Consider the following 12,918-nt stretch of genomic DNA (forward strand, 5'->3'; position numbering starts at 1 on the left):
ATAAACAAAATGAAAAATAAAAATCATACAATTATATCAATAGATGCAGAAAAAGCATTTGACAAAATCCAGCATCTATTTATGATAAAACCTCTCAGCAAAGTGGAAATAGAGGGAACATATCTCAACATAATAAAGGTCATATACGACAAACTCACAGCTAAATCATACTCAATGTGGAAAAGCTAAAAGCATTCTTCTTAAGATCAGGAAAAAGAAAAAGATATTCACTTTCACCACTTTTATTTAACATAGTACTGGAAGTCCTAGTCATGGAAATCAGACAAGGAAAAGAAATAAAAGGCATCCAAACTAGAAAAGAAGAAGTAAAACTCTCATTATTTGCACATGACATGATACTATATATAGAGAACCCCAAAGATTCCACTAAAAAAACTGTTTGAATTGCTAAATGATTTTAGTAAAGTAACAGGATATAAAATTAATATTCAGAGATCAGTTGCATTTTTATACACCAATAATGAACTATCAGATAGAGAAATTAAGAAAACAATCCTATTTACAATTGCATCAAAAAAAAAAATACCTAGGAATAAATTTTAACCAAGGAAGTAAAAGACCTGTACTCAGGATATTATAAGACATTGAAGAGAGAAATTAAAGAAGATACAAATAAATGGAAGCATATATTATGCTCATGAATAGGAAGAATTAATATAGTTAAAATGTCCATACTACCCAAAGCAATCTATAGATTAAATGCAATCCCTATCAAAATACCAAGGGCATTTTTCACAGAACTAGAACAAATAATCCTAAACTTTATATGAAACCAGAAAAGATCTTGTATAGCCACAGCAATTTTGAGAAAGAAGAACAAAGCTGAAGTTATCATGGTACCTGATATCAAATTATACTACAAAATCATAGTAATCAAAACAGCATGGTATTGGCATAAAAACAGACAAATATATCCATGGAACAGAATAGAGAGCACAGAAATAAATCCATGCCTATATGATCGTTTAGTCTATGACAAAGGAAGCAAAAATATACATTGGGGTAAAGATAGTCTATTCAATAAATGGTGCTAGGAAAACTGGACAGATACATACAAAAAAATGAAAGTGAACCACCTTCTTACGCCATATACAAGAATAAACTCAAAATGGGTTAAAGATTTAAATGTAAGACCTGAAACCATAAAACTCCTAGAAGAAAATATAGGCAGTAAACTCTCAGACATTGCCCTTAGTAGTATTTTTACTGATATATCTCCTCAGGCAAGAGAAACAAAAGAAAAAATAAACAAATGGGACTATATAAAACTAAACAGTTTTGCACAGAAAAAGAAATCAGCAACAAAATGAAAAGACATCCTACTGAATGGGAGAAGATATTCATCAATGATACATCTGATGAGGGGTTAATATCCAAAATTTACAAAAAACCCATACAACTCAACACCGAAATAACAAACAATCCAATTAACAAATGGTCAGAAGACCTGAAAAGACATTTCTCCAAAGAGAACAGACAGATGGCCAATAGACATATGAAAAGATGCTCAATGTCACTAATCATCAGAGAAATGCAAATAAAAACCACAATGAGATATTATCTCACACCTGTCAGAATTGCCATCCATCAATAAATAAACAAACAGCAAGTGTTGGTGAGGATGTAGAGAAAAGGGAACCCTCGTGCACCGTTGGTGGGGTTGCAAATTGATGCAGCCACTATGGAAAACAGTGTGGAGGTTCATCAAAAACTTAAAAATAGAACTACCTTATGACCCAGCAATTCCATTTCTGAGTGTTTATGCACAAAAATCCAAAACACTAATTCGAAAAGATATACATATCCCTATGTTCACTGCAGCATTATTTACAATAGCCAAGATATGGAAACAACCAAAATGTTCATCAATAAGCTACTGGATAAAGAAATTGTGGTACAGGGATGGCCGGTTAGCTCAGTTGGTTAGAGCATAGTGTTGATAACACCAAGGTCGCTGGTTTGATCCCTACATTGGCCACTGTGAGCTGCACCCTTCTAATTAAATAAAGAAAAATTGTGGTACTTATATATATATATAATGGAATATTACTATGCCATAAAAAAGAATGAAATATTACCATTTGTAATAATATGGATGGACCTAGAGGGAATTATGCTAAGTAAAATAAGTCAGACTGCAAAAGAAAAATACCATATGATCTCACTTGTGGAATCTAAAAAACAAAATAAACAAACAAAACAGAAACAGACTCGTAGATACAGAGAACAAACTGATGGTTACTAGATGGGAGGGGAGTTGGGGGCTGGGCGAGAAAGGTGAAAGGATTAAGAAGTACAAATTAGTAGTTACAAAATAGTCACAGGGATGTAAAGTACAGTATGGAGAATATAATCAATAATATTGTAAAAACAATGTATAGTGTCACATGGGTACTAGACTTATCGTGAGGATCATTTCATAAATTATATAAATGTCTAACCACTATGCAATACACTTGAAACTAATATAAAATAATATTGAATGTCAATTATAATTTAAAAAATAGTCACCAGGATGTAAAGTACAGCATGGAGAATATAGTCAATATATTGTAATAACTATGTACGGTGTCAGATGGGTAATAGACTTATTGGGGTTATTCCTTTGTGAGGTATATAAATGTCTAATCACATGTTGTTCTGTACACCTGAAACTACTAAAAAGAATTTTGAGAAAAAGTAAAGTTAGAATGCATGAGAAAAAAAGAAATAATTCTGAGTCTTACAGAGCAAGATAATTTTTACTATTTTCTTTGTTTAACTTGAAAAGGAAAGAACTGATAGACAAGATGAATGGAGAGATAAGTAGTAGTTAGAGAGATGATAGATGATAGATATTAATACGATAGATAGATAGATAGATGTCATGGGGTGGGGGAGACACATTTTTCCATGCAGAAGAACTCCAAATAACTTATGTAGATATTTCACTCAAAAGGATGGGAAGCGTGACGCTCCTTTTCTTATCTGTGGGCTCCATACAGTGGATTTTCATAGGGGAAGGGGGAAGAAGGAGCAACTTTATAGTATAAAACCGCTTCATTAACCAGGTGATCAAAGTCAACATCAACAGTCATAATGTTGATAGACTGTATCCCTGCATGATATGACGAAAATGGTGCTTTACCTATATGACTTTCCCCCAAAAAAAACACATAACCCCATTCTAATCATGAGAAACACATATTTCAATCTGAAAAAAAAAAAGTTGGACGAACTCATACTTCCCAATCTCAAAACTTACTACAGAGCTATAATAATCAATACAGCATGGTACTGCTTTCAGGGTAGACATACAGATCCATGGAATAGAATCAAGAGTTCAGAAACAAAACCTAACATTTATGTCCAGTTGCTTTCCAACAAGGATGTCAAAACAATCTAATGGGGGAAAGAATAGTCTTTTCAACAAACAGTGCTGGCATACCGGGATATCCACTGCAAAAAAAATGAAGTTTGACCCCTCACCATACACAAAAATTAATTCAAAGTGTACCATAGACCTAAATTAACAGATAAAACTATAAACCCAGAAGAAAACACAGGAGTAAATCTTTGTGATTTTGGTTGGTTTCTTAGTTGCCACCAAAAGCACATGTGACAAAACAAAAAATAATTTGAACTATATTAAAAAAAGAACGTTTTTGCTGCAAGTAGTATCTTCAAGAATGTAAAAACAAACCACAGAAGAGAGAAAGCATTTGCAAGTCTTATAACTAATAAGGGACTTGTATCCCGAATATATAAAGAACTCTTATAAACTCAGCAATTAAAAGACAACCAACCTAATTTTAAAGTGGGAAAGGATTTGAAAAAAGACATTTCTCCAAAGATATGCACATGGCCAAATGAGCACATGGAAAGATGTTCAACAGCATTAGTTACTAGGGAAATGGAAAGCAAAACCACATTGAGATACTACTTCACACCCACTAGCATGGCTATAATCAAAAAAGACAAACATAGCAAGTGTTGGCAAGGATATGGAGAAATTGAAACCCTCACATATTGCTGGTGGGAATGTAAAATGGTGCAGCTGCTTTGGAAAACATTTTGACAATTCCTCAAAATGTTAAACATAGAGTTATCTTATGACCCAGCAATTCCACTCCTAGGTGTATATACCTAAGAGAAATGAAAACATGTATCTACAAAAAATGTTTATACACAGATGTTCATAACACTTTTCATAGTAGCCAAAAAAGTGGAAACAACTCAAATGTCCATACAGAGGAATGTTGTTTGGCAATAAAAAGGAATGAAGTACTGGTGGATGAACGTTGAAACCATTATGATAAGTGAAAAAAACCTAGTCACAAAGAAAAGAAACCTCACCTGTTATATGATCTCATTTATGTGAAATGTCCAAATAAGCAAATCGATAGAGACAGAAAATAAATTAGTGGTTGCCTCGACTAGGGAATAGGAAAATGAGAAGTAACAGCTAACAGGTACAGGATTTCTTATAAAGCGGACAAAAACTTTTTAAACTTAGGTTGTGGAGATGATTGCAAAAACTCAGTGAATATACTAAAAAACACTGAGTTGTACATTTTAAATGAGTGAATTATATAGTATGTGAATTACATCTCAATAAATCTGCTTTTAAAAAGGAATCTCCTGGCTCAATCAGCTATTGGTAGTGATATAGATGATGAGGGCAAGAGGATGGTGACACCCAAACTACACAGACCCAACCCTGTGTGTGCAGGTCTCTTCCCAGAAAAGAAGCAATCATGATGAATTTGGAAGCAACCCCAAGAAGTATCTTCTACATTAGGAATTTCCATTTTAATGATGCTAAGCGAAGTAAGTCAGACAGAAAAAGTCGAGAACCATATGATTTCACTGATATGCGGTGTATAAAACTGAAAACAACAATGGAACAAGATAAACAAGTGAAGAAACAAAAACTGATAGACACAGACAGTAATTTAGTGGTTAGCAGAGGGTAAGGCGATAGGGGGGTGGTAGATGAGGGTAAATGGGATCAAATACATAGTGATGGAAGGAGAACTGACTCTGGGTGGTGAACACACAATGTGATATATAGATGATGTATTACAGAATTGTACACCTGAAACCTAATTTTACTAACAATTGTCACCCCTATAAACTAAAAAAAAAGGAAACAAATGAAAGAAAAGTCCGGAAACCTTGGGAGTTAGGCGTGATCTTATGCAAGTACTCAAAGCTATTATTATCACTCACAAAACATACTATTTGTCTGTTATTTGCTTTAAACCATGGCATAGCTTAGAAATAATTGGATTTTCCACATCCTATACCTAAATGCAGCTTCTAATTATTGCTTGGCTGCCCATATAAATCCTAAGTAAATCTGTGGAGTTTCCTTTCCCTTACATCAATACAACATGAATAAATATAAATAATTGTCATGTCTGATTTACCTAGTATTTTGTTAAGCAGCTAAAAGTAAATATTGAAAATAGTTTTTAGTGATGCAAGTTTAAACAGGTGTTTGCCTAAAGGAAGGCTATAGGTCTTTAATTGTAGAAATGATTGAATCAAAGCAAATTACTACGCTAATCATGCTGATTTCCTTACATTTAATGGTGTCAATTTTAACTATCCTGTTTCACGTTAGTTTTCATTACAAATGGTCTCAAATTAATTTCAGATATAAGTGGCAATAAAATATAAACAACTAGATGAAAATAAATATGGAGCCTCAATAAATAAATGAGTGAATCAAAGTTCACTGTATGCAGAGGTACTGGATGAAGATGACATTCCTTAATATAAGAACAGAATTTTTCAGAGCAAGATCTGTTAGGTACCTCAGGATGGCAATAAAACCTCTGTTGACCCAATGAAGTACAAAAAAATGTAGAAATTTTAAATAACATTTTTTATTAAGCCAGTGGTGACATTATAATAATGCATATTTATACTTGGTCAGAGTTCCAAAACATTGAGATATGCATGAAATGCTCTCTTCTCCACTCAATGCATCTTTTCCCAAGAGGAATTTTTGTATATCAGGACCAATATGACTCCAGGACCTTGGCAACTTTCCTTCTATAATTCAATCTGAGGTACTTTGAGGCAAGGAATTTCACTGGGAAGCAAGAACTGGGTTTACTTCCCTGTTTCTGGATTTCTTTCCCACAATTGGCTAGGAGTGTTAAGAAACTGTTGTGAACGTCTTCCAGCACTTATAAATAAAGCTGCTCTCTGGATTTCCTCCATTTGACAAGTAGTCTCCAGAATACAGCTGTGAGCAAGGACGCCATTTTTGCTCTCCAGATAGACCCTGCCCACACTTTTAACATCTAACTCATGCCTATATTTTTATTTCTTGGGCAATTTTCCCCAGCTGGAGACTAGCGAGAGATGGCAGAAGGGGAAGTCAGTGAGGTTCCAGTGTGAGAAGGATTTGACAGAACTTGCTGGCTTTGAAATGTAGGTGCCCTAGTACAAGGACCAGAACAATGTCTCTGAGCAATATGTCCTCAGCTTACAGCAAGCCAGGAAACAGGGACCCTGGTCCCACAACTGCAAGGAACTAGATTCTACCAAAAACCTTACTGAGCTTGAAAATGGAGTCTTAGCAGAGCCTTTCCATCAGAGTCCAGGCAATACTTTGATTTCCAAGAAATCCAAAGCAGAGAAGCCAACTGAGCCCAGCCAGACTTCTGACCTACAGAACTGTGAGGTAATAAATTTGTGTTGTTTTAAGCCACTAAGTTTATGGTAATTTTTATAGGAGCAATAGAAAATTAATACAAACAGATAACATATATTGAGTGTTTCTCAGGTAACAGGCACTCTGCCAACTATTAAAGATGCATCACCTCATTCAGTCCTCACAACTTCTATCATCCCAGTTTCAAAGTTGAGGAATGTGGCCCACTCACAGATCCAAGTCACCTGGCTGTTCCATCACAGCAGGTCCAGGAAAGGAATCCATCCATCTCATGTGACTCCTGAACCCTTGACCATTGCTATCAATGGTCAATTGTTGCTATTCAATAATAATATGTATAAAGGATCCAAGTTTTAAACACACCCAGACCCACAAACATACTTGTGTACTCCATATATATATGTGTATAAGTACATAAAAATTTTCTGAAAGAAAATACACCAAATGTGAGAAGGAGGCCCCACAGGGAAAATGGCGGCTGTCTTCCAGCCCTCACCTAGAAACCACACACTTCAGTCTGCCTTCCATGTGTCTCCGACGCCCCCTATGTCTCTTCGCTGGAGCCCAAGAAATGAAGCTTGCAGTTTTCCCAGGTGCTTAGCAAATTACTCCTGCAAGCTAATTCTCATCCCCCAAGTTAAGAGTTTCAACAGCGAACACATTAACAGCCGGCTTATGTTCTTCCTGTACAACAGAAGGTACATATCCTGTCACTCTCCGACACAAACCCCACAGGCTAGCCACACTGAATGGCATCCCACCTACACCCTAGTACTTCAGTCATCCACGTCTTCATGAAAACACTGTATCTCGCCCTCAAAAGCTCCCTGCCTCATCTAAGCCACTGCTGCTGGCTTATCCATCTAGAAAATTCTCAGATTTAATATGGACCTACATATTGATTTGGCTTTACTATGTCATTTCAATGCTGTGCATATTATCAGAATTATCAGAATAAACAGGTAGAAATCTAAATCCTCATCTCCACTCCGAATGACTCAATGGGACGACATGCTACCAGAAATATTTCTCAATATTATAAACCTGGCCAAGGAGACATGAGATTTGTCAGCCGAACTGCAGCTATGACTCTATCAATATAATCTGGCACTTCTGTATTCCCCACCTGAGGCTATTATACAGCGCTGAATGACAGCCCACTTCAACGTCATCACGAGATCCACTGGGACAGAAACTCATAACTGGCTCTCAACACAGAACCTTCGTACAAAAGGTAATAAACACAGCCAGTCAGTACAGGGGGATTATAAGTGCGGCACAGAAAGTTTGGAGGAAAGCAGTTCCACATAAACCGACAAAAACAAGCCCAGAAGGACAATTTCTTAAACGTTAAAGGCAAGAAAGAAATGGATATCTTTGAAAGGCATGCTTTGGATAACTTGAAAACTGTCATCTTTTAGGAGCCGTGGCTGTTTGTTTTAAACTGCTCTATACAATTTCCACAAACCTCTCCCCACACATCTGCAATCACCAGGGATGAGGTACAAACTCCTCGCAATATGCCTCCCATCTGGTCAGTGGGCCTATTCGTGATAAACACTTTAGTAAAGTTAGCTTTCCTAATTATACCTCATTGTTTTCAAGATCTCTCAAGAACAGTTCCATGGGGCAGTTAAGATGCTGGATAGCGTATACCAGTGTGGTATAAGCTGATTGTTAAAATGTTGGGAATTTGTGTGCCACTTATTAAACACAAATGTTACTAAAAATTAGGTAAATTTACAATTAAATTATACTAAAACAAAGGCAGTGTGCAAAAAATCATCACTTTTTAATATTTGTTATCACATTTTACTAGTAACTATACTCACATCTATTATCTGGAAGTTAGAAATACTGAATAACGGTGTGCTACCATACATCTTTGCACAACTCTGCCCAGTGAATGCTCACTGGCATGTTGGTATCTTCAACTCAGCCATCGCATAGTCAACCACGGAAATCAGCAAACACTACCAACCAGGGCTCCATTTCCCTTCCAAGACTGGTGTCCAATGCTGACCAGCACGTCACTGCATTAAGATGTTTCATGTTGCCAATACCAGGCTTCACATTTGCAAAGAGAAACACTTGTTCCTGCCACTATAAACCTTGAATGAAATACAAGCTAATAATTTAACCACTTTTTTTAGATGCCACTAGAGATGAGAAATGGTTTCCATAGGACTCTCAAGATGTTCATTAGACTTAGCATCAACTTGCCCAGTTCATCACAGGAACTCAAAACTCCTTTAACTCGCATGTCATTCCTTTTAAATTTTTACAGCAATTTCAAGGTAAAAATATCTAGTGAACAGTTGAAAACATTGTCCTCTTATGTTTGAAATAGTAGGCATATACCCACTTCCATTCATAGTCACTCACAGGTGATGAGACTAGCGCATGGCTGAGTCACCTCTAGTGATAGCGGACGAAGTCACAGGGATTCCATCTGAAACAGAAACAGAGGCCGACTTCAATATCAAGTAGACATTCAAGTTTTAAACTTGCAGAATTTAATAAACTGGCTTTAAAGCTAAAGGGCACCTTTCGCAAGTTAAAAAATAATTTTAACTAGTATTAACAGATTGATAAAAATGGCTGTAAGAAATTTCCTGGTCCAACGTCAGTTTCTTAGAAAGATAAATGTATATCCATCCAAGTACTGTAGCATCTATTCTATTTTGAAATATCACGAGGAAAATGTCCGTTAGTCACTCACTTGTTGCTAATCTAGTCCATGATTTAATAATTATAGTAAACTAATTTCTTATTTTAATAACTTATCCTTCACTACAATTATGTCCGCATGTTATGTGACGTCATTCTTAAAATATGTATTAGCTTTTCACCATTTATGTGTACATAAATCAAATTACCATCAGTCATCATTGAAGAATTATAAAGTAGAACCCAAACTATTATACTTAGATTTGTAATATTTTTTGCAGAATTAAAGAAATCACAATTTTTTACTTGATTAGAGTACAAAAATAAGATGATACTAGGATTAGAAACATTTTTTTCTGTTTATATTATTCATATACTGGTTATATTTTAAATGTACATACTATAGATATATTCGTATGACAGTTAAATAAAGCATTGCATCTAAAAAAAAAAAGAAAAGAAAATACACCAAATGTTCATAGTAGTATATTAAATAGTAGGATTACCACTATTGTTACTTTGTAGTGCTTTTCTGTTAGTCTGAATTATTTTACAACTAGCATGTATTACTCCATAACTTTTATTTCCTTTTTTTTTTTTTCAGTTAAAAGATGAAGATGAAAACTTATTAAGGAGACTCTAGGATACCAACCTTATTCCCAGAGGCTCCCACACTCAAAGACTCATCGCACACCCAGGCTTCTGGCTCCAACTGCAACACTGTGATGAGTACTTCCTTCTCTGTCAGTCTCCCAGGTCCCCAGGGGAGGCCCAGAACTCCGGACCCACTCACTCCCTGCTGGGGAGGCCAAGCTTTGATGCTGGGTCTGAGGTACACATTGCCTTGTTTTTTCCTTTCAGGTTTCTCTACTTTACTGAGGCCAACTAAACCTCTGTAATAGACACTGCTAACTGAAGAGTACAAGAGCTTTTCCCAGCTTCCTTCTCTCTTTCCCACCTCCCACTATAATGGCTAGAAGAGTGAGAAGCTGGATTCCCAGACTACCTTGCAAGTAGGGGAAACTATGTGACTCAGGTCTGGCTATGAGACTTGAGTGGAAGCCCAGCTGGGGGCTTCTGGAAGAGCTTTTCTGCTTCCCTAATCAAAGCAATAGAAGTAGTCTGTGAAGCCCCATCCCCTTCTTTCTTCCTATTTTGAATGCAGACATGATGTTTGGAACTACAGCAGCAATCTTGTGATCATGAAACACTGAGCATGAGGACAAAGGGCTGACAAGTTGGGGAAGGGGGGATAAAGCAGAGAGATCAAGTCTGGTTCATTGATGACATCATTAGCAGCTGAAGCAAATATTAGCAACTCCTATCTCAACTTACTATTAGGTGTTGAAAATGAAACCTTATTTTAAAACTCAAAGTGAACTAAGGCAGTATAATGATATTTAAAGAATTAAAAATTATTTGGAGCAAGATGTAGTAAGAATCATCGGCTGCATGATCCTGTAGATCACATGATTGAACCCAACCAGTTAATCTTACTGTGTCCGCCTTGAACAAGATGCTATGGGCTGAAATCTGTGTCACAAGTAATAAGCATGATGTCTCAGCTTCAACATAGGGCTTTATGCAACATGCCAAATTAGGGATGTGAAGGCACCTATACGTAGAAAACACCCACAAACAGGTTTCCCCAAATTAGTCCCTGCTCTGACTATCCTCCCATCCCTGTCCCAAGGTAGGATCCTTTCATATTCTAGGTATTGGCCCTCAGGATACATGTGATGGAAGATGGATATTACATTAGTGTCTCCTCTTGAACCAGGCTCAACTGCTGAGCCTCCACTACAGATGCTCGTTCGATGGGGGAAGTCAAGGGCTTCCATCAGCATGGCTCCATACTTGGGTATCCTGCTCTGTTCTACCAAAGCCAGACCTGCCCACTACTCCGCTTTCCCTATACATCACAAGCTGGGGCTGTATGTCATTGGCATATGTTCTCCTGAGACTCTTAGAAAATCAGGGGTCTAATTATTATATTAGGTCTTGCTTACTTCTAGTTTATTTACTCAAAACAGCATAAGAAAAAGCAAAACATATTCAGTATGACTGTCACATTCCCTTTTCCCAGATGAGATCATCACAACAATTTGGGGAAATTGCCCAAATGCACACTGTCATCAACTCTCCATTCTTCATCTCCCTAAAAGCGATAACAAACAAAATAAATATCCTGTAAAATTATCATTAATTATAGTAGTTATTATACTTTTGATATGTTATCTTTATTATGCGTAATAATTATTTCTCAATTTGTTTCCTTTACATTAATTGTGTTCTCACAGAGAAATCTACATTTATGTACTTGGATTTTCTAGGGTTAGCCTATATGCTATCTTCATTTATGAAGTTGTTTTGAAACTGATTTCCAAGACTCATTTTTGAAAGTTTTTCCTTGACTTTTTTATTTTTGTCCTAGATCCCATAAAATGATCCAAAGAGTCTAAAAATAGAAAGAATACCTATATAAAAGGCCACCAATTGAATCCAGTAAATTCTTAGACATCTTAAGAGTAGAAAGCATCTCATTTTTATTTTTTAACAAGAGGACTGCAAGCAAAACCCAAAACCCCACTTGTGTAGGGTTCTTTAGCTTTCATATTAAATGGTTGAACTAAATGATCTGTAATGTTTCTGTCACTTTTCAAATTCCATTCCATGCCTCCCTTCACATAGCAATTATTTATTTTATCGGATTAATTTGACTTGAAGGACCATTTCTATAGCCTGTACCTGCTTTAGATGAAGATGATACTTGCTAATCAGCATTTCGTATATCCAATTTTTTGAACAGAAAGTTCTTCATCACCACTGGCGTGCCCAGAGCTCATCCCCAGACTTCTCCATCTACAATCACTCCCTAGGTGATCTTATTCTCTTGGGTAGCCTTACATGCCATACATGATATCTCCCATCCCAACTTCCCCCTCAACTCTAGACTCAAATATCCAGGAATTAGAACATGGACATCCTTGGGGGCCATTATTCTGCCTACCACAGCCACCTGGGAACAAATTATAATTATCCCTTGCCTAGTTTATTCCAATAGTCTTCAAATGGGTTTCTCTGCTTGCACCCTCACTTCTTTATGCCTACCTCATTACGATGCTCCCAAAGAAACCGTAATATTCCACTTCAAATTTAAGTATAATCATGTGAACTCCCCACCCCACCTGAAAACCTCTAATGGCTTCCCATTTCACTCAGAATAAAGCCAAAGTCCGCAGTAAGGCCTAGAGGGGCTATCTCTTCTATTCAATGTTCTCATTTTCCCCCTCATTCACTCAACTCTAGCCACCTTAGCCTCCTTGCTCTTCTTAAACAGTTGGGTACACCCTACATACACACACACACACACACACACACACACACACACACACACACAGAAACTGCATTTCTTATTCCCTCTGCCTGGAATGTTCTTCCCTCAGACATCCATAAGGCTTATTCCCTCACTTACTCAGGTCACTTCTCAAATGTCACTTTATCAGAGGTGGCTTCCCTGACCAGACCACCCTATCTAAATATATGACATGCTCCTA

The sequence above is a fragment of the Rhinolophus sinicus genome, chromosome 3 (assembly GCF_057876585.1).
Source record: "Rhinolophus sinicus isolate RSI-liver-muscle chromosome 3, RSI-T2T, whole genome shotgun sequence".
Lineage (NCBI taxonomy): Eukaryota > Metazoa > Chordata > Mammalia > Chiroptera > Rhinolophidae > Rhinolophus > Rhinolophus sinicus.